General features: G+C 37.9%; 1 protein-coding gene and 1 long non-coding RNA gene across 2 annotated transcripts in view; both read right to left on the bottom strand.

Annotated features, from left to right (window-relative positions):
- Positions 1 to 27,428, bottom strand: part of LOC127951868 (uncharacterized) — a 175,084-nt gene that overhangs the window by 5,794 nt on the left and 141,862 nt on the right. The window lies entirely within an intron of this gene.
- On the bottom strand, positions 6,094 to 19,509 carry LOC127951870 (uncharacterized). Its single transcript, XR_008152755.1, has 2 exons — positions 16,306 to 19,509; positions 6,094 to 11,402 (listed from the first exon to the last, which is right to left on the bottom strand). It is a non-coding gene; the product is annotated as an uncharacterized LOC127951870 (long non-coding RNA).

Here is a 27,428-nt window from a genome sequence, read left to right as displayed (position 1 = left end):
ACCCCTTAGACAGGGCATTTACTTGGATGAAAATTTGTCTGTGAGGGATAAACCTATAGTCTGTATATTGGCACACACTGTGTAGAAAAGCCCTACATATACTTTGCATAAGTCACAGGGAACGTACACCTGTTTTTTTTTTATGCATTTATAGTTTCATTAATTACAATAAATGACATCATATAAGGACTAATTGATGACAGGCCATTGAATTATTTGAAATAATGCACACCCAGGGTGATTTTGGACCCATAAAAACTATTGCCACAAAAATGTTAGAAAAAAGATTTAGTGGCAGAAAGTGCCACTAACACAAAAGCAAAAAATAATAAACTAAGGGAACAAAACATTCTCAAGCTTACTGAAGGCAAGTAAATACTCCAAGTATTACTTGCAAGCCAAATGCTAAATAAATATATAACTCCAAAATACAAATTAAATAAAAAAATGTTTTCAGATAGTAGCCAAGTAAAGACTTCTAGAAATTAGTAAAAGTAAAAAGTAATTAATGTAAAAATTATCTTCGCTGTATACATTAAATATAGATGATTCTTAATAAAGTTATTACCGTAAGTGACTCAGTCGAGCAGTGAGTGATTTTCTCCTTTTCTTTTGTTTGATTAACTTTTATGACACAGTTGGCGGCTGCAGGTTTATGCTGTTGCTTTAAGATCTGATGCATAGATCAAATATTTTACCACATCTGTATTTCTCCCAACCGTTCAAGTTCACTTAAGACAAAACCAACTACATTTACACGAACAGTCTCCAAGACAGGCATTTTGACATAAGTAAGTTTTCATGTAAGTGAGTAGCAATAACAGAACTTAAGTGAAAGAAGTCAGCATTCGCACACTGACTGAGAGGCGCGTGCTTTCGGTGTGAGCATAGAAACCCGTCGACTTTCAAGTACTGGACAAGACCTAAAAACATATTTGTGATAATGCATTGAGTCAGTCACGTTTCCATCAACTGTCCCTGGATTCGGTAGGACTGTGACAGATTTCCAAGTCCAAAAGCCTCAAGTATGAGTCAAGTTCTAGTAAAAATGCATCGGAGCCCGTGACAAGTCCAAGTCCTTTAAAAACTACTTGAAACCGGACTCAAGTCCAAGTAGGTACTCCAACTCTACTTACTAATGCATGCAATCTACTGTATGAGACTAAGTTGACTGCACTCACCCACAGTGATGATAATAATGTTGCTCAAAGGTGATTTGATGTTGTTTTGGTAGGAGTAACGACAGCTGTAGTTGCCCTGATGTGAGACGTCTACATTAACAAGGTTGAAAGTCACACTAGATTCATGTGTCTGGGAGGATATAGATGGTCCGTTTCTGAAGAGCTGGAATTCAGCTTTAGCCTTGCATCTTGGTTTAGGTGTTGTGCAACTGAACTGGAGATTTTCTCCAGGAGAAACAGCTGCATGTGTGGAGGTCAGGGAAAGAGTCGGCATCCGCAGCTCACCTGCAAAATAAATATGTGTTTATTTTAAACTATTTACCCAAAAATAATGTGTGAATATGTTAAAGATTTGGCTTACCTGAACAAACAACACCAGCATCTTCACCATGATTACAGTTATGTGTTCCTAGTCCTCCGTGTGAACATTGTGTGAGGTTTCCTTCACTTCCTGAACATCCAACGTCATCCAGCCAGATCAATCCACTGCCTTGACCAAAGGCAGCTTCAGGAGGAGCACTGATGGCTGATCCACACTGTGTCTGTCTGCACACCACAGCAGCATCATTCATGTCCCAGTCATCATCACACACGGTTCCCCACTGGCCATTATACAGGATCTCCACTCTCCCACAGCATGAATCAGACCCACCGACCAACCTTATGTCTGGTAGTTGGAATTAAAAATAAAAGTACAATGTGATAAAAAATTTAGTTTTGGCATGTTGTAAGTATTTCATATGTGTTTGACATTGTTGGGAGCAAACCACCAAACATGCATTGCCTCTTTTATTTCACAAGTTTTCTTAAAGTTTATGTTGTTTTAATTGCTGTAGTATCCTATTGCTTTTTTAATTGCAAGCAAGTAGCACAATGTTGCATAAAATACCAAGGTGAACAACAAAAATGTAATTAAAAAAAATATGTATGTACTTTTACCTAAGCAGATGACCCCTGCATCTTCACTATGACTACAGTTATGTGCTCCAAAAGAAGGATAATGTGAATAATTATAATAATAATGAATAATGTGTGAATATGTTAAAGATTTGGCTTACCAGAACAAACAACACCTGCATCTTCACTATGACCACAGTCATGTGTTCCAAAAGAACGATGTGAACACTGTGTGAGCGATGATTCACTTCCTGAACATCCCACATCATCCAACCAGATCTGACCACTACCCTGGCCAAAATGAGCACTGCCATGTGCACTAACAGCTCTTCCACATCCCAGCTGTCTGCACACCACAGCAGCATCATTCATGTCCCAGGCATCATCACACACTGTTCCCCACTGGCCGTTATACAGGATCTCAACTCTTCCAGAGCAGTCATTATTACCATTCACCAGTCTGATACTAACATCTCCTAAAAAAATAAATATCTCCATTATGATACAACTCACATCTTACAACATGCTAAACTTGCAGATTAACCAACACAGTGACTGGTTATATCATGATGCAGCTAGAATACAATCTGTTGTAAAAATGAGTGACTAACAGTCTGTTACTCACCAGTTACTGAAGTCAGAGTACTGGCTGTTGAGATGAAAAAAAAAATATATATATATATATATAGTGTCATTTAAACATATTGTACACATACAGTTATATATGAATTAGCAAATAAAAAACATCCTATTATTTAGTCAGCATTGTCTCAAACCAATCTCTTGTTTTTAAGGGGACATATGATGTGATTTCAGTTTTTTTCTTTCTCGCTGGAGTGTTACAAGTTCTTGGTTCATTAAGAAGATTTGTAAAGTTGCAAAGACTAAAGTCTCAAATCAAAAAGGTTTATTCTTTATAAAAGTTAAGAGTTAACCATTTCTACCTAAAACGGCTCATTCTAACACGCCCACACATCTCTACGTCACAATAAGGAAAGGTTTGCATAACTCCCCAAATGTTCATGCAAAGAAAGGCAGCGTGAGACGTTTCTTCTCACTGTTGCTGCCACCGCTGCCATGTCATGGAGATGCTGTGTGTTTCATTGTGAAAGCAAAACTAATTTGGCCTTCCAAAAGAGGACATTACTAGAAATCAGTGGTTAAGTATTTACAACACTGTTCTGGAACAGTTCAACCCAAATATTAAGATATGTGCAAAGCATTTTATGGAGGATGAAGACTGTTTCCTGAACCAGTAGACTAAAATGTATCTGTGGCACAAAAGCTGTTTCTATAAAGTGGGCCAATTCCAGCTTTGTCAAAGTCAACCTCAGGCAGGTTATGCCTAATTTTTATCAACATGTATCCTGTCCAGAGGACTGTATACACTGGATCATTGCTACAATCAGTTTAAAAGTGCCTACAAAGCTCGCTATCTACCGACTTTCGGGAAATTGGACCATGTCGTCATTTTCCTCACACCGGAATATAAACAAAGGCTCGTTCAAGAACCCCCGGTGCAGAGGGTGGTGACGCGATGGTCCGCCCACTCAGAAGCCATGCTTTGATTTCTGTCTGTGTTTTGCGATCCTGCACTGATCAGCTCGCTGGCTTGTTTACATCTATTTTTAATGAGTCTCTAGCAACATCGGTTGTTCCCACCTCCTTCAAAAAATCTGTCATCATCCCTGTGCATAAGAGCAATAAACCCTCTTGTCTGAATGACTATTGTCAAGTTGCCCTCACATCAATAGTCATGAAGGTCTTCGAGGGACTGGTTAAAAACGTCATCTGCTTCTCCATCCCGGATACTTTGGACCCTCTTCAGTTTAACTATCGCCCAAATAGATTCACTGATGATGCCATCTCTCACATCCTGCACTCTTCTCTCACACACATTGACAGCAATAACAGGGACTATGTAAGGCTGCTATTTATCTACTATAGCTCACTTTCAATACTATAGTCCCCATAAAGCTAGCTTCCAAACTCATGGAGCTTGGCCTGAATTCTTCACTATGCAACTGGATTCTTGATTTCCTTACCGGCAGACCTTAAGTGGTGAAACTAGGCCAGTACATCTCCAACTCCATCACCCTGAACGTAGGAGCCCCAGAGGGCTGTGTCCTGAGTCCCCTGCTCTACTCTCTCTACACACATGACTGCGTGTCTTCGCACAGTTCCACATCTATAATCAAATTTGCTGATGATACTGTGGTTCTGGGCCTCTTTTACAACAATAATGAAACTGCATACTTGGATGAGATAGAGAAATGAACATCATTGTGCCAGGACAATTGTCTCTTTCTGAATGTGAGCAAAACTAAAGAACTGATTGTGGACTTCAGGAAGAGACAGCAGCAGCCCTATACCCCTCTTATCATCAGCGGGACCCCTGTGGAGAGGGTGAGCAGCTTCAAGTACCTTGGTGTAAACATCTCAGAGGACCTGACTTGGGCCCCGTCCACACGGAGACGCATTTCTGTGAATGCACACACATTTTTTATCAGATAGGCGTTTCGTCCATACGGATCCGGCATTTTCGCAAGGTGAAACCGCTATTTTTTGAAACCGGGTCCCAAAGTGGATAAATTTGAAAATGGCGTCTTTGCGTTTTCGTCTGGACAGCTAATCCGTATATTTTCTGAAACGATGACGTCATCAGCCCACGTCTCCCCCCTAGTCAGACAGCTCTACGTCACGTAACAGCAACAAAAACATGAACAAACACTGAACGTATGTCTTTTTATTAACTAACATTAACACTGATTAATAAATGTATTGTTCCATGTTCGTTTGTGTACCACGCGCAAGGTTTATGAGCATAGTCCAAGTCTTCTTCTCTGTTTTTAGTGTATCTCTGTGGCAGAATTACAGCGCCACATACTGGTCTGGCATGTATAGTACATCATTTTGCGGTTTCGTGTGGACGCGGATATTTCTTGAGACGAGGAAAAAAAAAGATTGGATTGGGGTAAGCTCCGTTTACGTGTGGACGGGGCCTTGGACTACTCACATTCAAACTCAGGTTAATAAAGCCAGACAAAGACTGTACTGAGGAAATTCAGAGTCTCACCAGCAATCCTGAAAACTTTCTATTCAGGGGCTATAGAAAGTGTATTGACTCATTGTATCTCAGTATGGTATGGGAACAGCTCCAGTCAAGACTGCAAATCCCGGCAGAGAGTTGTGCGCTTAGCTGAGTGCATCTCAGGGTCTGCTCTCCCCTCTCTGCAGGACATCTACCTCAAACGCTGCAAAAGCAGAGCTGTTAAAATCATCAAGGACTCCATCCACCCCAGTAACCATCTTTTCACTTTGCTGCCATCTGGTAAGCGCTTCCGCAGCCTGATGGCAAAAACTGAGAGACCAGGCCATCAGGCTCCTAAACTCAAAACCAGCCTATTAACATATTCATGTCTCCACTTAATATTCACCTTATCAGTAAGATATTCATCATTCACTAGCTCATATAGACAAACGGACAGTGTCAACCTGTTTGCACATTTGCCTCTTGTATATTCCTGTGTATCTTAATATTTAAGACTACAGTATAATGCACATATTCACATTGCCTCTTGTACATCCCTGTGTATCTTAATGTGTAAGACTATAGTTTACTTTCATGCACATTATTTGCCATTCTATATTTAATTCTACAGTATACATCTTTTCTATATTTTATTCTTATATTTTTATGGTTTACTTTTATTTCAAACTTTTATAGCTATATTTATGTATTTCTTCATCTGTCGGTGGAGCAGACCTGACTCACATTTCACTGTTGGTTAAAAATGCTCTATATAATCGTGTATGTGACAAATAAAAATCTTGAATCTTGAGTACTCCCTAAGAACAGGTAGTTTTTAGCATGTCTAATTAATATTCATGAGCCTCTCTTCTGATTGGCAGATCAGATACAGCTACGCAATGAGCTTAAAATATCATCTTGTAGTGATGTTGGGAGCCAGAATCAACGTAATACAGCCTCAAATTAGAAATTTTATTGCATGTCTGCTGCCACTGCCAGACAAACGAACTGATGACAGCTATGGTTGAATGTGATTAAACAAGCGGACTGCACAGAAACGATCATCAAAAATGCTTGTGTTTGCAGAAAGGTTCAATAAAGTATTGTCTTTTGTTGTTATGGACGAATCTACAGATTTCTTGCCATATGTTTCTTGCATCTCATTATGTCATTTACGAAAAAATGTCTGTGCATGTGTTTAAAACATCAAACTGACGATTTATATATAATAATTTGTAATTATGTAAACATTGTTGTGATTTATTGTGACTGGCACATTAATATAGCTATAAAAATAGTTGCCTGCTGTAATGTAAATGTTTATACGTCTTCAACATGACTTTCTAGATAGACGAGATGAGTTTGTATTTACTGTACAAGTAAGATGTGATTCTCCTCATAGTAACAATCCTGTCAGATCGTCCATCCTTTGAGTGAGAGTGTAACATTACAGGTCAGCGGATCTGGTTTCGTGGTTAATGTTCATCTTTCCGACATGTTTCAGTGCTGTTGTTGCTCAATGCACAGCAATGGCACAGACAAAATGCTGTCTGGGGGTTTGACAGAAGGAGAGTGGGACGGTGGGTGGTGCTCGGGGTTAGTGATTGAAAGAGGGGACTGTGTGTGTAGTTCTGACGTCAACTTTTTATGGAAGTCACAATGGTTCATGAAAAATCACAGCTACTTTAAGCAGGCTGTGTGCATTTTACTGTGGACTGACTGTTTTGAAATTCATATGGTAGTTAAATAGCCCCTATACCTCAGTTATCATGAAAAAAGCCAGGAAATCCAACTTTGACAATATGGGACCTTTACGTTTTCCCTATATTTGACAAAAACATTGCTCCCTAGAAACCATGTCAGTTTTGGTTGAAATTATTTTAAGTTTTAGCATAATAAATACACTGAATTAATACCAACATATGAAATTAAATGAAGGACAGAAAAACTATGAATGTTTGACAATATATAACATATAACAGCTAACTGTTTTTTGATGCCTGCTAAAGGACTGTAAACATTAGACTTTATGTAAACACACACACACACACACACACACACACACACAGGCAGTTTCTCCAGAATTATTTCATTATGACAGACAGAGCAATGCATCATGTAGATCATTTGTAGTGTGTTCAAGGGGATTAAAACGTAACTTAGAATATATATTTCAGACCTAATGTAAGTGGAGTAATAGAAATTAGCTAAATACTGTATAGTAATAGTAAATGTGTAAAGTTGCATAAACTCATTAAAACTTATAGTGTAATATCCATATAAATCATTATTAATGGTTTCTACGGCTAGGACCTGCAGTTCCTAAAAGGATTTAAGTTTATTACTAAACTAAAAAGAGTTAAAGTTAGCAGGTGCATAAGATAGCACTATGTCCAACAATACTTTTACACTTATATGAACAATTACCTTTCAGGTATTAGGGAAAACGATGATAGGCAAGATTTTTACTGTCACACTGATAGATTCTGCATGGCTTATGGTAACCCTCCTTCACAACACAATCAAATAAATCTCACTCCCTGATATTTTGTGATGTCATGATCTATTAAAACATTTATTTCAGATTATTATACACAATCCCTTATGAAAATTAGCAATGGTATTAACTATAGATTTTTTTGGCATTTTTTATTACCAATTGTAGCCTATAACCACAGTTTTACTACAAATAGCCTACCTTGGTTAAACTATGGTTAGTGTAGCAAAACACAATGCTTTTTTTACCATGGTTTAACTATAGTAAAATATAACTATGTTTTTTTGGTATTTTATATACATGTTTATATACATATTTTCATGTTTTCATTTCATTTTACAGCATGTATTTGTTAAAATGATTAGGCAGCCGCAGCACACACCACAAAGAACAACGCTGCACGTTGTTTCAAGGCACTTCAGTGGAGCTTAATTTTACTTGTTTTTTCAATGTTAAAAATATTTTTAATATATCAATAAGAAAGTATGACAGGCTTTTACTCAAGTATTTCCATGATGTGCAGTGCTGAAAATGTATTACATTATTATTATTTTTTTAAACATGCCCTATTCATTTATACAAGGAATTATAGGCTTATTATTAAAATTATTAACACTGCAGTCATAAATTAAAATTAAGAGCAGCTTTATTTCATGCACCAGTTTTCAAAAATAACCCATTTAATGCGAAAATACATTTCTTCTCATGTTTTTCCACTATACGGGCCACTAGAGAATTATTAAAGGGGGTAATATGATGTTTTTTAAAGATCATTATTTAATGTATTTGGTGTAACAGAATATGTTGACTTGCTTTAATGTTAAAAAAACTAAATTAAAAATTATTTTTCAAATACCGTACATAATTGTAGGTCCTCTGAGCACGGCCTCTCTCAAATGTGTCATTTTCTACAAAGTCCCTCAAATTTAACAGGGACTTCAATATGCTTCAATCTTTGTTAATGTTTTTTCAAAGATTCGTTTTCGTGGATTCTGAATGCATTGCCACAGATTTCGCTTTTGCTTTGCAGTTTTTCGTTTGATGCTTTGATTCTAACCTCTCGTGGGGGCGGGGGTTAACAGTGATCTACTCTGATTGGATATTGATATTGGACTCCATTTGTCCATTGATTATTTCTAAAGAAACACGAAAATGTATAAATGGCTCGATTACCTTGTATCTTACCTGTACGTTATGGCCCCGTACAAGTGTTTTTTGTAAAAAATAGGCTAACGATTGCGTCATAACCAGCGACTCTCTTGGTGCGTTCAAGTCCTCCTGGGAAGTTCGTACGCACGAGGTGGGAAGTCGTGCTTATGACTGCATGTGCGTTCAAGTCACTTTGGTGGGAGCAAGATGGTGGAGTACTTTCTCTTAAAGGGGGGGTGAAATGCTATTTCATGCATTATTTAATGTATTTGGTGTAACAGAATATGTTGACTTGCTTTAATGTTAAAAAAACTAAATTAAAAATTATTTTTCAAATACCGTACATAATTGTAGGTCCTCTGAGCACGGCCTCTCTCAAATGTGTCATTTTCTACAAAGTCCCTCAAATTTAACAGGGACTTCAATATGCTTCAATCTTTGTTAATGTTTTTTCAAAGATTCGTTTTCGTGGATTCTGAATGCATTGCCACAGATTTCGCTTTCGCTTTGCAGTTTTTCGTTTGATGCTTTGATTCTAACCTCTCGTGGGGGCGGGGGTTAACAGTGATCTACTCTGATTGGATATTGATATTGGACTCCATTTGTCCATTGATTATTTCTAAAGAAACACGAAAATGTATAAATGGCTCGATTACCTAGTATCTTACCTGTACGTTATGGCCCCGTACAAGCGTTTTTTGTAAAAAATAGGCTAACGATTGCGTCATAACCAGCGACTCTCTTGGTGCGTTCAAGTCCTCCTGGGAAGTTCGTACGCACGAGGTGGGAAGTCGTGCTTATGACTGCATGTGCGTTCAAGTCACTTTGGTGGGAGCAAGATGGTGGAGTACTTTCTCTTAAAGGGGGGGTGAAATGCTATTTCTGAGTCAAATACTGAGTTTTTTACACTGTTAAAGAGTTGGATTCCCATGGTAAACATGGACAAAGTTTCAAAAATTAAGTTGTACGTTTGACGGAGTATTTCTGTTCCAAAAATACTCCTTCCGGTTTGTCACAAGTTTCGGAAAGTTTTTTTCGAGTATGGCTCTGTGTGACGTTAGATGGAGCGGAATTTCCTTATATGGGTCCTGAGGGCACTTCTCCCGGAAGAGTGCGTGCTCCCATATAGCAGAGCAGAGAGAGGCTGTGCACTGTCTATGGCTGTGCACAGACAATCACTGATCAGAGCGAGAGCGTCGCGAAATGTCACAAAAGGAGGAGTGTTTTTGGTTGCCAGGGCAAGAAAACCTGCACAGATTACCAAAGAAAAAACAGCATTAAGGGACCAGTGGATGGAGTTTATTTTTACAGAGCATCAACGGAGTTGTGCAAGTGTTTGTTCCCTGCATTTCGAAGATGCTTGTTTTACAAACAAGGGCCAGTTTGACGACAGATTTCTTAAGGATAATGCAATCCCAACGAAAAAGGCTCACGATCGTGTGTTGGAACCGCAGGCGGTGAGTAAAACTGCTTAAAATATCTCTGCCTCCTTGTTAGTGTGTCCGCCTCCCATCGGAGACCCGGGTTCGAGCCCCGCTCGGAGTGAGTCGTTGCTGCTGCTGCTCTCGTTCAGTTTCAGCCTCGGGATCTGATTCTGGATCATAAATAAACGGCTGAATCTGACTGTTAGCCATGGTTTGTTTTGAATGATGTTTTTTCCCTCACGGTAATGTCACAGCTTCCAAACGCTCTCAACGCAAAAGCCTACTGGCGCTCGTGATTCTTTAGCTCCGCCCACACGTCACGCCTCGTGTTTTTCCGGGAAAAATCGGTACAGACTATCTTTCTCTTATGAATATAATAAAACTAAAGACTTTTTGGAGTTATGAAAGATGCATTACTACTCTATAGGTACTCAAGATAAACAGGATATTGAGTGAAAACGAGCATTTCACCCCCCCCCTTAATTAAAAACAAAAAAATACAGCAATGTTCTTAAACTCTTGTTGTAGAAAATGAAGAACAAAGAAATGTGTATTAGGTATACTTCGTTTTTTAATGTTTTAAATTATTTTATGAAGCCGCTGCCAACTTTATTGTTACAATTTGCATTGTTATATTATAATGCCATCATATTATGGGTCGTCGATTAACTTACTGCGCTGTAAATAGAAAAGCCTGACAATATCACAATTAAAATACCTTTAAGTATTGTATATTCTGCCATGTTAATCAATGACACGCCCCCAACTCATACAGATCGGGGCTTAAAGAAAATCCCCAGCTCCCCACTGGTATTTACGATATTGTAAATTGTATTTACATTATATTGTATTTACGAACTCGTAAATACAATCTATACGAGATTACTTGAACGCACCATCTGTTGAACAGTAGAGAAATTACCATATGGACAGGAGGAGAAGCTCGCAGGCTATCTTTTACTTTCTATGAGGCTATCGGAGGGACGTGGAGGCATAAAGTCAAGGGAGATAATTAATCACAATACTTACCAAAATTTGCTCCTGTTCATGGTCGCCTTCTCTGCAAGATTCGGTGGGTGATTCAGATTCACATGACATCTACTTCATCAAGCTCAGTTTGAGTCTGCGCAGTACGCCCGACCCCCAGGAAATGCATGCTTCTAATTGACTTCATTTTTCTCCGTTGAATCCAACAGGGTCGCAGTGTTCATTTCTTTTACTGTCTATGGGAGGTACAGTCGTCACTCAGTGGCGTGTGCCGTGCATAATGAAAGCTATCGCAGTGATTAAATCTGGTCTCTACCGCAAAAATTATTTTTCACAGACAATATGAAAGAAATTAATTTTAAGCTCATTCACAGGTTCTAAAGAAGTTTATACAAAGATTTAAATCTGACATTGATCACATGTTCTTTTTGTTCGAGTTCTGAAGAAACTGTACACTTATTTTAGTCATGTCACTACACTCAGAAACACGCCATAGTATGGCATGCGGCCTGGTCCAAAAATAAGGCTACTGACTTGTCACGGGAATTCACCGTATAATTGCCAGTAGCCACTGAGTTTACCACTGATGGGCCAGCGGTGCATCAGTATACACACTCACCTCACGCAGCAAATGACTCACTTTTTTATATTAATTTTTTCTGAAAAATCCTGTCATACGTGCACAAACTGACAGTCACCACTTATAAGCTATTACTAAATATTGTAGAAAGTCTCCGGCTCCGTGAGGGAAGTTCGCTGCGTGAGTCATTCGCTGAGGAAAATGAGTCGTTAGTCGTTCACTGAGGAAAGTTAGTCGTTCGTTGAGGAAAGTGAGCACCGGCGGCGCCAGGGGGGGTCTTGGGGGGTCTCAAGACAGTGGCGGCTCCAGACAATTTTGATTGGGGGGGCAATGGGGGGGTCCTGGTCTTTTCAAGGGGGGTCTCATGAAAACCAACAAAAAATACAGTGGACATGGCTAATAACTGCATATTTCTGCTACTAAACAACAAAAACACCTTTGCAATGTAAACAAATGACAGGCTACATTTGTTATTCATATCCTTCACACTGCACTTTCATGTCAGGTATATTATGCATTTTTATTGACATTGATATTTTTACATTTATTTCCAGATAGATATTATTGAGTTTACAGGCTAAAGTGGTCTTGCTGTTGTAAACACTGTTGCTTTTGTAGAAAAAATATTTGCATCACATTTAAAATATAATTTTATTTTAATTCATTTCTGAATTTTTTTATTTTTATAATGATAATTCAGAGAATGAGAAAATCTGAATAAGCCTTACCAGTGTTGTGATAATTATTTTTACGTGTTAAAAATAAATAAGTACTGTAATATAATAAAAGTTTATTCAAATAACATAAAAAAGACCAGACCCCTCGATGCCTGTGAAACTTTTCTCCCTCAAACAGCACTCTAGTGTTACTTCTACACTACAGGCTACACACAGCAATATAAACAACGTCTGCATGTTCTCACATCACATCGTTCTTGTAAAATAATAATAAGTAAATAAACATCAAAATCACTTCGCTGAGAATGAAACACCACTTACCAGCTGCCACGATGTTGAAAATATCCTCTAGCAATTAAAAAATGCGCGTGCAGCATGAGCAATCTTCCCGGTTGGATGAGGTCGTAGTCAGGTGAACTGTCATCATGTTGGTCATTTTATTTACGGCTAAATTATTATTAATAAATTGTACTAATATTATGATTGGGCGTGGGCAGGCATTCACAAAAGTTTATGTTATTACAAAAAAAAATTTAGGAAATTTTGCTTTGACAAAAGGGCACTTAAGGGGCAAAGGAGCAGGTGCTCAAGTGTACCGGTTCTTTCGGACAATTCGATCAAATAAACCAGCTGAAAAAAAAATGGTTCACCGGTTCTTTTGTGCTCGATGTAATGCCGTCATTGGCGATGATTGCCCTTCATTCAAGCCTTTGGTTTACCCGCGCTTATAACATTAGCAAAGAATCAGTTCAGAATCAATCACCAAAAGAATCAGTTCGGTTCAGATGCGCTCTGTGTCAGTCTGCTTCGCGCTGAATCACGCATGCGCAGTTATCATCAGCTCATCGGTTCTCGAATCGGACGCGTCCGACAGAAACGGTTCTCGGTTCAGTGTATGAATAAATGTCGAAATAATTATTATTTATTATTGTTCTGCGTAGTTTGAAGAGAAACATTTTTGGATCTTTATCCCGAATATATATATTTTTTTAATCAGGAAGAGGCTGGGGGGTCAAATGGGGGGTCAAGGCATTTTTTGGCAGGGTCTTGAGACACCGGCGGCGCCAGGGGGGGTCTTGGGGGGTCTCAAAGGCTTGAATGAAGGGCAATCATCGCCAATGACGGCATTACATCGAGCACAAAAGAACCGGTGAACCATTTTTTTTTCAGCTGGTTTATTTGATCGAATTGTCCGAAAGAACCGGTACACTTGAGCACCTGCTCCTTTGCCCCTTAAGTGCCCTTTTGTCAAAGCAAAATTTCCTAAATTTTTTTTTGTAATAACATAAACTTTTGTGAATGCCTGCCCACGCCCAATCATAATATTAGTACAATTTATTAATAATAATTTAGCCGTAAATAAAATGACCAACATGATGACAGTTCACCTGACTACGACCTCATCCAACCGGGAAGATTGCTCATGCTGCACGCGCATTTTTTAATTGCTAGAGGATATTTTCAACATCGTGGCAGCTGGTAAGTGGTGTTTCATTCTCAGCGAAGTGATTTTGATGTTTATTTACTTATTATTATTTTACAAGAACGATGTGATGTGAGAACATGCAGACGTTGTTTATATTGCTGTGTGTAGCCTGTAGTGTAGAAGTAACACTAGAGTGCTGTTTGAGGGAGAAAAGTTTCACAGGCATCGAGGGGTCTGGTCTTTTTTATGTTATTTGAATAAACTTTTATTATATTACAGTACTTATTTATTTTTAACACGTAAAAATAATTATCACAACACTGGTAAGGCTTATTCAGATTTTCTCATTCTCTGAATTATCATTATAAAAATAAAAAAATTCAGAAATGAATTAAAATAAAATTATATTTTAAATGTGATGCAAATATTTTTTCTACAAAAGCAACAGTGTTTACAACAGCAAGACCACTTTAGCCTGTAAACTCAATAATATCTATCTGGAAATAAATGTAAAAATATCAATGTCAATAAAAATGCATAATATACCTGACATGAAAGTGCAGTGTGAAGGATATGAATAACAAATGTAGCCTGTCATTTGTTTACATTGCAAAGGTGTTTTTGTTGTTTAGTAGCAGAAATATGCAGTTATTAGCCATGTCCACTGTATTTTTTGTTGGTTTTCATGAGACCCCCCTTGAAAAGACCAGGACCCCCCCATTGCCCCCCCAATCAAAATTGTCTGGAGCCGCCACTGAAAGTGAGTCGTTTGCTGCGTGAGTCGTTCGCTGCGTGAGGAAAGTGATTCGTTCACTGAGGAAAGTGAGTCGTTCACTGCGTGAGTGAGTCATTCGCTGAGGAAAGTGAGTCGTTCGCTGCGTGAGGAAAGTGATTCGTTCGCTGAGGAAAGTGAGTCGTTTGCTGCGTGAAGCTTCTCAGTACATATGAAAAAACATTATGTTTGGGTATTATGACTCTAACTCCACAAACGAAAATATCAGTTTTGTTATTAATTACATTTTTTTCCTAAACAAAGTTCACATTCACAAATGTAAATTCATCTGTAAACCTGTCTTCTCTGTTTTTCTAAAAGAAATGGAAAACTATTTGAATGTAATCTCAGTATCTACTAATAAGAAAGCTATAAAGACATTTGTTATGCCCTTAATCATGTGTAATTTTGTTTAGATTTTGGCCTTCTTTTCTTTAGTTCTATTTTATTCTTTATTCCTTTTTTCTGGCTGATATTATGTGATGTATGTTTATACTTTTGTATGTTTTTGTTCTATACATTAAGATAAAAAAGAAAAAGAAAAAAAGCTTTTGCGGTGATTTGTATGCAACACTTTCCTTGTATTACTAAATATGTAAATAATATTTGACCTTCGATCATCTCAGTCTGTAAAGATGAGCTCTCAGGAGACCAGTGGCTCCTGAAGAGTATAGTGACTTTGGGGTGGCACAAAAAACATAATTTTGCAAACAAACAAGTTTACCAAAATCCTGAGCATCATAATCTTACTCAGTCTCAAGTTATTTAATAAGGACAAGAAATTATTTACTGAAGTGAATTTTATTTCAAGTGCAAACTATGAAAATTCAGCAAACTTACAAGCTGTAAAATATGATGAGAGCGCAACGGTTATTCACATCCATCTAACGTTAGCGTGTTTACATGGAAAAGTAATGTTACTGTATATAAAATCAACTTAGAAGCTAGTTATTATATTGGTATGTTGAATCACATTAAATGTTTCATGATTAAAACATACATTTATATATTCAGAGATAAATAAACACAGTTTTGAGCATCTTAGTCAGCTAATATGAAGCTAGCTAAGTTAACTGCTCCCTACGTTACCTGTTTGTTACACAGGACAATGATAAAACTTCAGACACAAATAGTTTAACGGAACTAAGATAATAATTGATTTAACCCTCTGGAGTCTATTAACGCGTATTCTTGTTATAAATCATTTTCTCCTGATGACCCCGAAAAGAACTTAAATTACACTTTCAGTTTTGATCGTACAGATAAGAGCAATACATCAATCGAATCTGTAAAGGGTCTACTTTTTTTGTATACAGACATAATAAGAACAAAACTTTGTGCACTTACAAAATAAACATAAACAAGGTGTGCTGTCTGCAGCCTTTGTCTGCGCTGATTTTCATTTATAAACACGTCATTAAAAGAACTGTAACTCAGTGAATACTCAACGAAGAGACGTGAGAGCTATGTCTACTTTTAAACTAAACAAATGTGTTGGCGAAAACAAATATTCTTTGCTAAAGTAATCCATATGAAAACAACGCAATGTTCGTTTTTCACGTCTCCCTTCATTATATCTAATGTGACTCTGCTCCAGCGCTGAATGCTCTATTCAGATTCTAATGTTTCACTGAAGCATGCGGCTTGAATACGCCCACACAGAAGAAAAAGCAGCGTAACTCACCTGAAAAGATGTGTTTTTGTGCTCAAACACAAGTTGAACCAGGCACAAAAGTGAAGCTTCACTCCTCGTCTCTCTCAGTCCTCGATTTTTTACAAATGCTGGAAAGAAACGTGCACTATGGTAACTCTTGCGATAGCGCATTTGCCTGTAAGTGACAAGTGATTCAACAGTCCGAATGTAATCGTTTTGCCATGATTGATCGAGGTCATTTTGATCAAAATCTAAGAAACTATTATTATTTATCTATAATAGATCGCAATTATGATCGGGGTGGCCAGTGGGGTGGCCGTGATTATTTCCATGGTGGCCATGGCCACCCCTGGCTACCCCTTAGCTCCGCCCCTGCAGGAGACACGGAGCGGCATCGTCTTCCTCTTCAGCTTGTCCTTCAAGGCAGCTTGAAGTAAGCTTGTGTTACTGAAGTAACCAATACCATTGATACAAGTTTTTCATGTTACAGTGTGCTACAGTTTGTTGCTGTTATTTCTGTCATTCAGTAACACAAGCTTACTTAAAGCTGCCTTGAAGGACAAGAGCTCATCTTTACAGACTGAGATGATCGAAGAACAAATATTATTTACATATTTAGTAATGAAAATCACCGCAAGATCTTTCCAATATGCACACCACTCTCTGGCGCCACTGAGTGACGTTTGTAGTTCCCGATCAGAGAGCACATGTCCATCAAAAGGTCAGTATCCAATCAGAGTAGATCACTGTTAACCCCGCCCCCACGAGAGGTTTGTGTCAAAACACCAATCAAAAAACTGCAAAGCAAAGGCGAAATCTGTGGCAATGCATTCAGAATCCACGATTAGCGAAATCGAATCTTTGAAAAACATTAACAAAGAATTAAGCATATTTAAAGAGCCTGTTAAATTTGTGCAAATGTGTTGCATTGTTGCATCATAGTGTTATTTAATGATATTCACATAGCCTAACCATACAAAATAAGTGAATATTACAAAAGGCAAGCAATTGCGTAATTTAAGTAATGAAAAAATGTAAAATAATGTTTAGAAACCCAAGGCAACCAATTGCATTCAGTTAAAATCTTTATTATAGTTATTCCTTAAATGTTCTTTACTGAAACTTATTCAACCTCATACAAGGAGAAAAAGATTGCAGAAAGACTAAAAACTTAAAAATATGACAACTAGCATCTGGTTATGGTTGCTATTAAAATATTTGTGTCATTATCTAACTGCAATTATAGTATAACTGTCTATTATCTAATGATAAACATCAACTATAATGCGCTTCAGAAAATACCACTACTGGCCAGATTATGAGAGGTCAACTAATGCATTAAAATGTCAAAAAATTCAGTAAATTCTTCAATTTACCAGTGAGTGTGCTTTAGAAGCAATGAATGGGCTTCAATGCTGGAACTATTGGTTGTTTGAAACTATTGGGTCCTCCATGACACGCTTTACTTCCACATTCCTCAGTTCATATGGAAGCCTATGAAAGTGTTGCAACTCTATTTCTCAACGGCTCTGGTGCTGATAACAGTCATTGCCTTGGCTACACATGTGTTTACATACAGTGTTCACATACTAGTAGCCAGACAACAAAGAAAAGTGTTGGAGAAAGTGTTGGAGAAAAGTTGGAACTGAAGTATTCAGGAAGGGAGCAGGGTTTAGCACTGCTGCTAGAATTTACATTAAACAGCTCTTAATTGCTGTAAAATAAATAAATAAAAGAAATATCTTGTTACAAATGACAAAATGAAAAAAAGAAAAGAAAAAAAACTCAAATGAATTCTGCAACAGAAGTGAAACTGTATGGAAATGCAGTTAAGTGTGAAATGCTGAATTTGTGGTATTGCTTCTTCTGAGAATAGTTTTTTTTTTTTTTTTTTAAGAACATGCTAGTGCGGATAAAGCTGTGAGATAGTTTTGAGGAAGTGTCATTTTGTTGAAGCAAAGATGAAACCGCTCATCTACAGAGTGCAAGAAGACGTTAAGCTGTTTGTTTAAACTTAAAATAAATGTAGGTACTGTGGCACTTTTAGCTATAAACTGGTGTGCAGTCATGATAGAAGGCAGGTGACAGTCTACAATAATAGTGAAAACTGCTTAGTGGGTTAATTTATCATAATAATTAAATAGCTTTATAGTCCAGCGTACTTCTGTGATCTGTAGTATCAAGATTGACACTGTTCTGAATTGTCTGTTTCCACACTGTCATCATCCGGTTTAGAATCAAACTGATCTACATAGTTTATATCTTTATGACCACCATCATCCATATTTACAAGCTCATAGTCATCATCAGCGTTCTCTTCATTTTGGCTATTATGGAGCACTTCTTGCATAATTTCTTCATATTGGGATTCAAAGTACATTAAATTTTTGTTAATAAGATGTTTCAGCATGACTAACCAAAATGCAGGGAACCAAAATATTTTTACATTATATAAATCATTCTCACATTATAAACAGGTGTATATTTGGATTTCCCTTTATTTTCTCATCTTCAATAAGAGAATTAAATACTGTAGATAATGTTATTTATTTCACTATGCCTTTATCAGTCTCAGCTGTCTGTAACACGTGCTAGTTGTTTTTATTTAATTAACCTTAAAAAGTAATCTTAAGTAATCTTAACAAGCTTACACACAGACTTGACACACAGGAAAGAATTAAGATGTATAATGACTACTGATTTGTTGATTGTGTGAGGAATTATATAAATATTTTATTGTTAGAACTATTTATATCATTATAGTTGAACAGATCATTTTCATAAAGAAAATAAAATTGAAAAGAACAATTGCTTAGAGCAGTCAACTTGTTGGTGAATTACTTTTCAAAATCAGCCAAAAATACAGATACATCAATTTGTACTTCATCAGTATCAGTATTTATGAGGAGAACTAATACCAAAACTAACATTGCTAATAACAGAAAAGATAAGTTATTTTCTGGTATTAGCAAATACTTTTAAGTTCAGTTTCAGAAAAAAAGGAAAAGCTCAAGATTGCACAATCAATCATTCGGTTCATAATCTTTAACTAAACTGTTTTAAGGACGAAATATTAATATGATATCAACATTGAGATATGCGATTCTATAGGAAGACTATTCTTATTATATTGTAATCTTTAATTTCCATCTATCATGAACAATAAAAAGTGCAATAATTAAAAATTTAATTTACCCAATATCAAAGTGAGAAGAGAAGGTCTTGGCATCCTGATGGTTGCGTTGTTTTAAAATGAGGTTACTTCCTCATTTTTGAGAAAAGCTGATGATGCTTTGCTTAACTGAAACCTAAACTATGTGTATGTTGGGAACTGATCTGTCCATCAGTCTATTCTTTGCCCTAAACATAATCTTGATCAGTTACATCCTCATGATCACCATAATCCATATCTATAAGTTCATAGTCATCCTCAATGTACATTTTGCATATTAAAGTATGTTTTCTTTTTTTTTAATTGCTTTAACTAGCCTCTTTTTCACTTTACACACAAGTTCAAGAATTGCAAACAGAAAATGCAATAGGCCTCACATCACATACATCATCATATATGCACAGTTATTCAAAACCTAAAGCTCTTCTTTCATGCGCTCCTATGTACATTTCTGTAAAAGATTGAAGGAAATTGTCAGAGAGATGATGGATAATTTACAGTAAACTCAAAAGCAAGATTGAAACCAAACAATTTTTTTTTTTCTGTAAGCATTTGTGGTTGTGAGTACAGTATTCCAAAGTACGAAAGAAAAGAAATACATCGATCATGTGTAGTTGGACAGAAACCAAACATAATTTTGAAAAAGGTGATTATTCAAACGGAATGGTGTGTGTGTATGTGTGTGTGTGAGTGTGTTTGTTGGTGGGCAAGATCTAGGCTATGTTTTCTCTTGCCAGACACCATGGAAAGAACCAAGGACCTCCTTGTATGGTGTAGTTGATCACATGATCAATGACAGTATCTTTAATCTCATCAGAGGCCACTCTTCTTGTTCTCCTACCCATCTGACTCCTCCTCTTCCTCTCTTTGCTCCCCTTCCAAATCATTCTCTTGCTCCTCTTTGAACTCCTCCTCTTCTTGTCCTCTAGCTCTTTTTGAAAACTCAAAGGCTGAAAATGTGTTTTTGCAGATTTGGTGTGAGGTTCTGGGGTTTGAGTGTCAGCTTTCAGCAATTGTATGAGAAGTGCAGATTTTGTGTGTAAGCAGTTTAATACTGTAACTACAAAGTACAAAGTAGCTACACTGAAAAATTAAGGTTCTACAATGAAAATTTGCAAGGACCTAAAATACAATTAAAGTACATTAAGTAAATCCTTCTCACATTAGGAGTACATTTGATTTTCTTTATTTTTTTGTCCTCTTCAGTAAGAAAATTTTGGGTTGCACTTTATTTTACAGTACGTGTACTATAATGTACTTATAGTTTACTTACAGTGTATTTATCTAAGAAAGTTCTGGTAATACAAGGTAACTACATGGGGTAGGGTTGGTTTAGGGTTAGTACCTAGTTATTACATAGTTATTGTAATTACTATAATAAGTACATAGTATGTACATGAGGAATAGGACTGTAAAATAAAGTGCTACCAAATTTTGTAATGCTCTAAATTACAACCCGTACAGCATAAGTAAACAGAATTTACAGCTCAACTTTTTTTGTAATTGAAGGGGTCAAAAGATGCTTTTTTAAGGATCATTATTTTCTGTATTTGGTGTAACAGAATATGTTGACATGTTTAATGTACAAAAAACATAATTTTTTCAAATACTTTACATTATTGTAGGTCTGGTTTGTCCCGCTTCTCACAAATGCGTCATTTTCTACAAAGAGCTTGAGGGCCCTGCATAACGACTGGCCAGAAAACCTCGGCAGCCAACCTCAATGGGGAGGCAGCTGGTCTTCCATCCCCTGTTATGGCATTCACCTGGCAACTCCTCGTACTTGGCCCTCTTCCCTTCAAACGCCTCTTCCATCCGGTCTTCCCAGGGCACAATTAATTCCAGTAAATCTTCCTGCCTCAACCTAAGCTCTGCCCATGGAAAAACGTCACAATGTTTAGTAACAGAAAAAAGGTCTATGTGTAGGCTTTTAAAAGTACACAGTGTATGTCTTTTTTCTAAATCACTTGCAAATATAAGATTTTTTTTAGGTCATACATACCATGTAATATTAGGTATCCCTTAGTTTCAAAATACTTACAGTATAATTTTACAGGTTATTACCACTTTATTCCCCAAACTTAGAATATTATTCCCTTATTCAGTACCTACATGGAGGTACACTATACACAGAATAGGTACACTATAATTAAAAAAAAGTTATGCTGTAAATTCTGTTTACATAAACTGTACTTTGTAGGTTGTAATCTAAAGTGTTATTTATAGATTGTTCTTGTAATTCATTATTCTCTCTCAGTCTCAACACAGGTAAGAAGTAATGGCTCAGTGTTATTTTATGTTCATAGGGTTTCAGTGGTGCTTCTATTTTGACATAGAATTGCTTTTATGCTGTTCTTTCTAAATCAAAAAAGAAAGGTTGATGACTTTTTAGAAATTTGGTCAGTGTGCGACTTCTAAAAGAACTGAAACAAATATTTGTTACCCATGCCCGGTTCAGGCAATTACAAGGATGCAGAGCATCAGGTTCATAGTGTTGGCAGTATTATGGTGTGCAGATAAGATATGTGAAAGATGTACTGTAGTCACATTTACTAAAAAAAAAAAAAAAAAAAACACCCAGTGACTTATGTGCTAAACAACATTCCAGTGGTGGTGACAACGCCCTTCAGTGTCAGAGAGGAAGAAGAAGGTGTTGTTGAGTAGGAGGAAGCCATGTGGCCATGCTCTGAGAATGTTATTAAGATTACCAATATTCAAACAAACAAAGAAACTTCAGCTTTGTAACTCACCACTGAAAAAATAAAGGTCACAAATAAAAACCCAGCATGATCAGAAACATACAAAACAGAAGTCTTTATTAGGGGTGCTCCGATCACCATTGGCAGATCGTTAATGCGCATCTCATCAGTAAAGCCGGATCTCTAATCAGCGGTTAATTCCATCAAGTGCGTGATTTCAAATAGAGCAGCTGTTAATACACAGAGCCGTTGTTAACTGAGAAGATGCGCCAAAAACACTGAAAATGAAGTGGATTTGCGCATCTTCTCTATTAACAACGGCTCTGTGTAGTAACAGCTGCTCTATGTGAAATCACGCACCTGATGGAATTAACCGCTGATTAGAGAACCGGCTTTTCTGACGAGATGCGCATAACGATCAGCCGATCGGAGCACCCCTAGTCTTTATAAAACATTACTCTTATCATCCAGAGACCTGACACAATATGAAAATTTTGTGCATTTGACTCTATGACTGTTACTGGGTTTGTTGCAGGGTAATGGCTCAAAAGCAATGAACATTTAAGCAGTGATTCATTGCAGAAATCAACAGTACTGAGTGACTGGAAAAGGCTTGTGATTTTCACAAGTAGATAGAAGTGAATAGACTCGAGCTCTCTGCAGTCATATGCATACTGTAGTTTTAGTATAATGGTTCACACTGCACCCTCGGAGGAACATGTTAAAGAGGAATTAATTTCGTTCTTACCGCACTATTCAAAGGTTCGTGGACACGGGTTTAGCAGACCTAATTAAAGGGATAGTTCACCAACAAAAAATAAATTATGTCATTAATAACTCACCCTCATGTCTACCAAACCAGTAAGACCTCAGTTCATCTTCGGGACACAGTTTAAGATATTTTAGATTTAGTCTGAGAGCTCTCAGTCCCTCAATTGAAACTGTGTACGGTCTACTGTCAATGTCCAGAAAGGTAAGAAAAACATCATCAAAGTAGTCGATGTGACATCAGAGGGTCAGTTAGAATTTGTTGAAGCATCAAAAATACATTTTGGTCCAAAAATAGCAAAAACTACGACTTTATTCAGCATTGTCTTTTCTTCCGTGTCTGTTGTGAGAGAGTTCAAAACAAAGCATTTTGTGATATCCGGTTTATTCCATTCCCACAACTGAAGAAGTTTGCAGCAATTTGTCGGGGAAGTCTATTTTCACCATTCTTGATGAGAAAGCCGGTTACTGGCAAATCAAATTAGATGAACCATCCTCAAAGCTCTTTTACTCTTTTGTACTTTTAACACACCCTGTGGAAGATATAGAATCTGGAGATTAACGTTTGGCATCAAGTTTGCAAGTGAGGTGTTTCAACAGAAAAACTGAGAGACCCTTGGCGACATACAGGGAGTCCACGTCATTGCAGATGACATGATAATAGCAGCCACGTCACAACAGGAACATGATGACATCCTCGCTAAAGTGATGGAGAGAGCAAAAGCAGGCAACGTGAGATTCAATGGTGATAAGACCCAGTTAAGATAAGTACTGTGAAATACATGGGGCACATCATTTCACCTGAAGGCCTGCGACCAGACGATATAGACATGCCTCCTCCAGAGGATAAACAAAGTCTTCAACGTCCACTGGGTATGACTAAGTACTTAGCGCAGTACATCCCAAATGAAGCTTCAATCACAGCACCCCTGAGACAGTTGCTGAGGAAGGATGCTGTATGGCAATGGAACCCACACAATGATGCTGCTTTAGAGAGACTCAAGTCAGCTCTCACACAGGCACCTGTCTTGAGGTTTTACGACCACAAGAAGCCACTAATGATACAGGCAGATTCGTCAAAAAACGTCTTAAGAGAGTGTCTCTTGCAAGAAGGCCACCCTGTGTGTTATGCATCACGGGTATTCACTGACACTGAGAAAAGATATGCTCAAATTGAGAAAGAGTTGCTCACCATACTCTTTTCAGCAAGGAAGTTTCATCAGTACATATACGACAAGCCAGTGATGGTACAATCAGATCATAAGCCCCTGGAAAACATCATGAAGAAACAACTGTGCAAAGCCCCTGCAAGTTCGCAACGAATGCTACTACAACTGCAGAAATAGGATCTGAACATAGCATACACACCAGGGAAGCACATGTATATAGCTTATACGCTATCACATGCGACTGCGAGCTAAGAAGTTGTTGAGGCTGGAGATCTCTATGATGAGAAAGTTGAGCATGGCTTGGAAGCCACTGATGAACTGAGTCCACAAACTTTGCAGCAACTGAAAGAGGCCACTGCAGCGGACCAAGTCCTGCAGGATCTGTGTGAAAAGGTTAAGTCAGGCTGGCCACAGAAACGACGCAGTGTAAACATCAATTTACATAATTACTGGCCTCTGCGACAAGATCAGCATACAGAATAACATTGTGATGGTAGGAGACAAGATAGTTATACCTCATACATTCAAAAAAGTAATCCTAGAGAAGCTGCACATAGCTCATCAAGGTGTCCAGAGAACAAAAGCCAAAGCAAGAAAATCCCTCTACTGGCCTGGGATGGCACGGGACATCGAATTGATGGTGGAGAAATGTGCGCCGTGCCAACATCTCCAGCCAAAACAGCAAATAGAGACACTCATCATGCACGATGTTCCAGAGCTACCATGGATGAAAGTTGGTGTGGACATTTTTGAATTGAGAGGCCAGTCTTACAGTATCTATTGCTGGTGGACTATTTGTCAAAATATCCTGAGGTCCTCAACCTGTCAAACAAGTCAGCCCACACAGTAATACTGAAAATGAAATCTGTTTTTTCCAGACACGGTATCCCAAAAGAAATAGAGAGTGACCATGTTCCATTTGCAAGTTACGAAATGAAGTAATTTGCAGCATCATGGGATTTCAAGCTCACACATTTCAGCCCAGGATACCCTCAATCAAATGGACTTGCAGAAAGGGCAATAAAGACTGTCAAACATGCACGAAAGAAAGCATTACAAACAGGCACAGACCCACATCCAGTGCTGCTGTTGCTAAGAAAGAAGGTCAGACAGTCATTCAGCAACACTGAATTCCTGCAGAGTGAAACCGACCGAGGAAGAGGGCAGTCCTCCACCTTATATACCTCTGCTGCTTCAAGGTTACAGAGTCTCAGCAGCTGTAAATTTCCACACATAACAAGGAACACTCTCTATGGGCTGTTTCTCACACATTTAGGACTTTGGTGACCCACTCAGGTCATTCTCAGGCATTGTCCCCCCACTATATGGCCCAATGACCCTCTCAGATCATTCTCAGACATCTGTTTCCCCCCCAGGTGTGATCCTTCTGAACCACACAGCAATTCTAAGGAAACACATGCATTCATAGGCATACAGAAGTAATGTTAATTGAATGTAAAAATCATATCTTTTTTGATTTGGATAAAGGTGATGTGGTGGATTTGAGTGAGACACTGTGTAGATGAAATGGATTTGTGTGTTTGACGTGTGATGGATTGATTGCTCTGGCCTGAGAGGCGCATGTGAGTTGATGTAGAAGTAAGACAGTAAAGAGAACACTGGTTCAGGGCATAAGGTCTCATAGTATGATTATTGGACATACGCCAAAGACATAAAACTTCCTGACAAACATATAGAACAAACACAAAACTACAACAGGCTACAGTACACTTGAATTATGGTTGCATTTTATTTTACAGTACGTGTGCTTACATGTACTTATAGTGTACTTACAGTGTATTTATCTAAGAAAGTTCTGGTAATACAAGGTAACTACATGGGGTAGGGTTAGGTTTAGGGGTAGGTTCAGTGTTAGTACCTATTTATTACATAGTTATTGTAATTACTATAATATGTACATAGTATGTACATGGGGGACAGGACTGTAAAATAAAGTGCTACCTGAATTATTATTCATTTTTTCTTATAGAATAATTCAATATGGAGAATTTAATCTTTTACCTGCACTGCCGGTTTACTGCAAGCTTCCTAATTCATCCAACCGAGAGCAGAAAGTACATTACCCAATTCCCCATTCACCCTCAAGTTATACAAGAGAATAGCGCATGTGTTGCTTTTCCCACTGTTAAGTGTCAACAATTCAACGTGGCCGGAGAATGTGTCTGAATCTCGCTAACTGACACCTCACAAGGTCTGAATGATAACACTGCAGGTCAGACTCAAGCTAATGAAGTAATGCAGCTCTTTCAGGTAGGGTGACCAGACGTCCCGAAAAATTCGGGACAGCCCCGAAATCTAAACTGTTGTCCCGACTCCCGAATCTGGCCCTAATTGTCCCGAAAATTATACTAAAGCAAAATCTTGAGTATTTATTGTCTGATAAACATTAAAAACTGTCTGCGGAGGTTGAGTCGTCCTGCAGCCCCCGCTGGCTGCTCATTGGCTGCAGCATCTTTTTTCTAAGTTCTAAAAAAATACCGTAGGCGGCTAGGCACAAATGTAGATATTCATTTATCTAATTAATCTATAACCTATGCACAAAGACAATACGATCTTTTTGTCCCCTTTTTGTTTTAAAGCTTGATGAAGAGAGCGCAAGTTGCTGCAGCTGCGAGGAGGACAGTGATGCACGCGTACAGGAGTGATTGACAGTTCGCGGCACTGTGTACAAAAAATACTCCGCTACACAATTATTTCGTTATTTTCGTTTAAGCTTATTAACGTTAAGTGTTACAGAAAGGTCTGATTTACGCACTGTTACAACAGTCATTGTTTTTTTTTTTTTTTTTTTTTTACAATGACATTTGAGTTCATGATTTTAATGTTGCACCCCATCCCGTCACCCAAGACCACTGCGCTATAATTCAGAGCTTTTTTTTCTTTCTGATTAATAAGAAAAACAGACGAAGTTTTGGTTTAAACGGAAATGTTTAGCCGCTTTTCCGACGTCGGCAGATCCGTTCTCGTTGCGTAACCGTTATATGCCGTGCCAAACCCATCCCAGGCGGGAATATGGTTTCGTTTTGTTTCGTCTGAGAATGTCTTCCAGTAGTAAGCAAAGGTATCAGGATGAAGTCAACCGTTCATTTAATTTTCCAAATTCCCAGTTAGTTTAGTATACAACGGTTCAAATTACTGAGCCGCAGGAGGATCTGCGCCCTGGCCAGTTGACAATTTTCTGTACACACACGTGCTCGCATGCACGCATTGGAAGGGCATCGCGTTAGCAGCACAAAATTGTGGGTTCGATTACAGGGAACACATGTTAGGTAAAATATGTTAGCCTGAATGCACTGTAAGTCACTTTGGATAAAAGAGTTTCAT

This window comes from Carassius gibelio, chromosome B3, assembly GCF_023724105.1.
Source record: "Carassius gibelio isolate Cgi1373 ecotype wild population from Czech Republic chromosome B3, carGib1.2-hapl.c, whole genome shotgun sequence".
Classification (NCBI taxonomy): domain Eukaryota; kingdom Metazoa; phylum Chordata; class Actinopteri; order Cypriniformes; family Cyprinidae; genus Carassius; species Carassius gibelio.
This window is presented reverse-complemented; position numbering and strand designations above follow the sequence as displayed.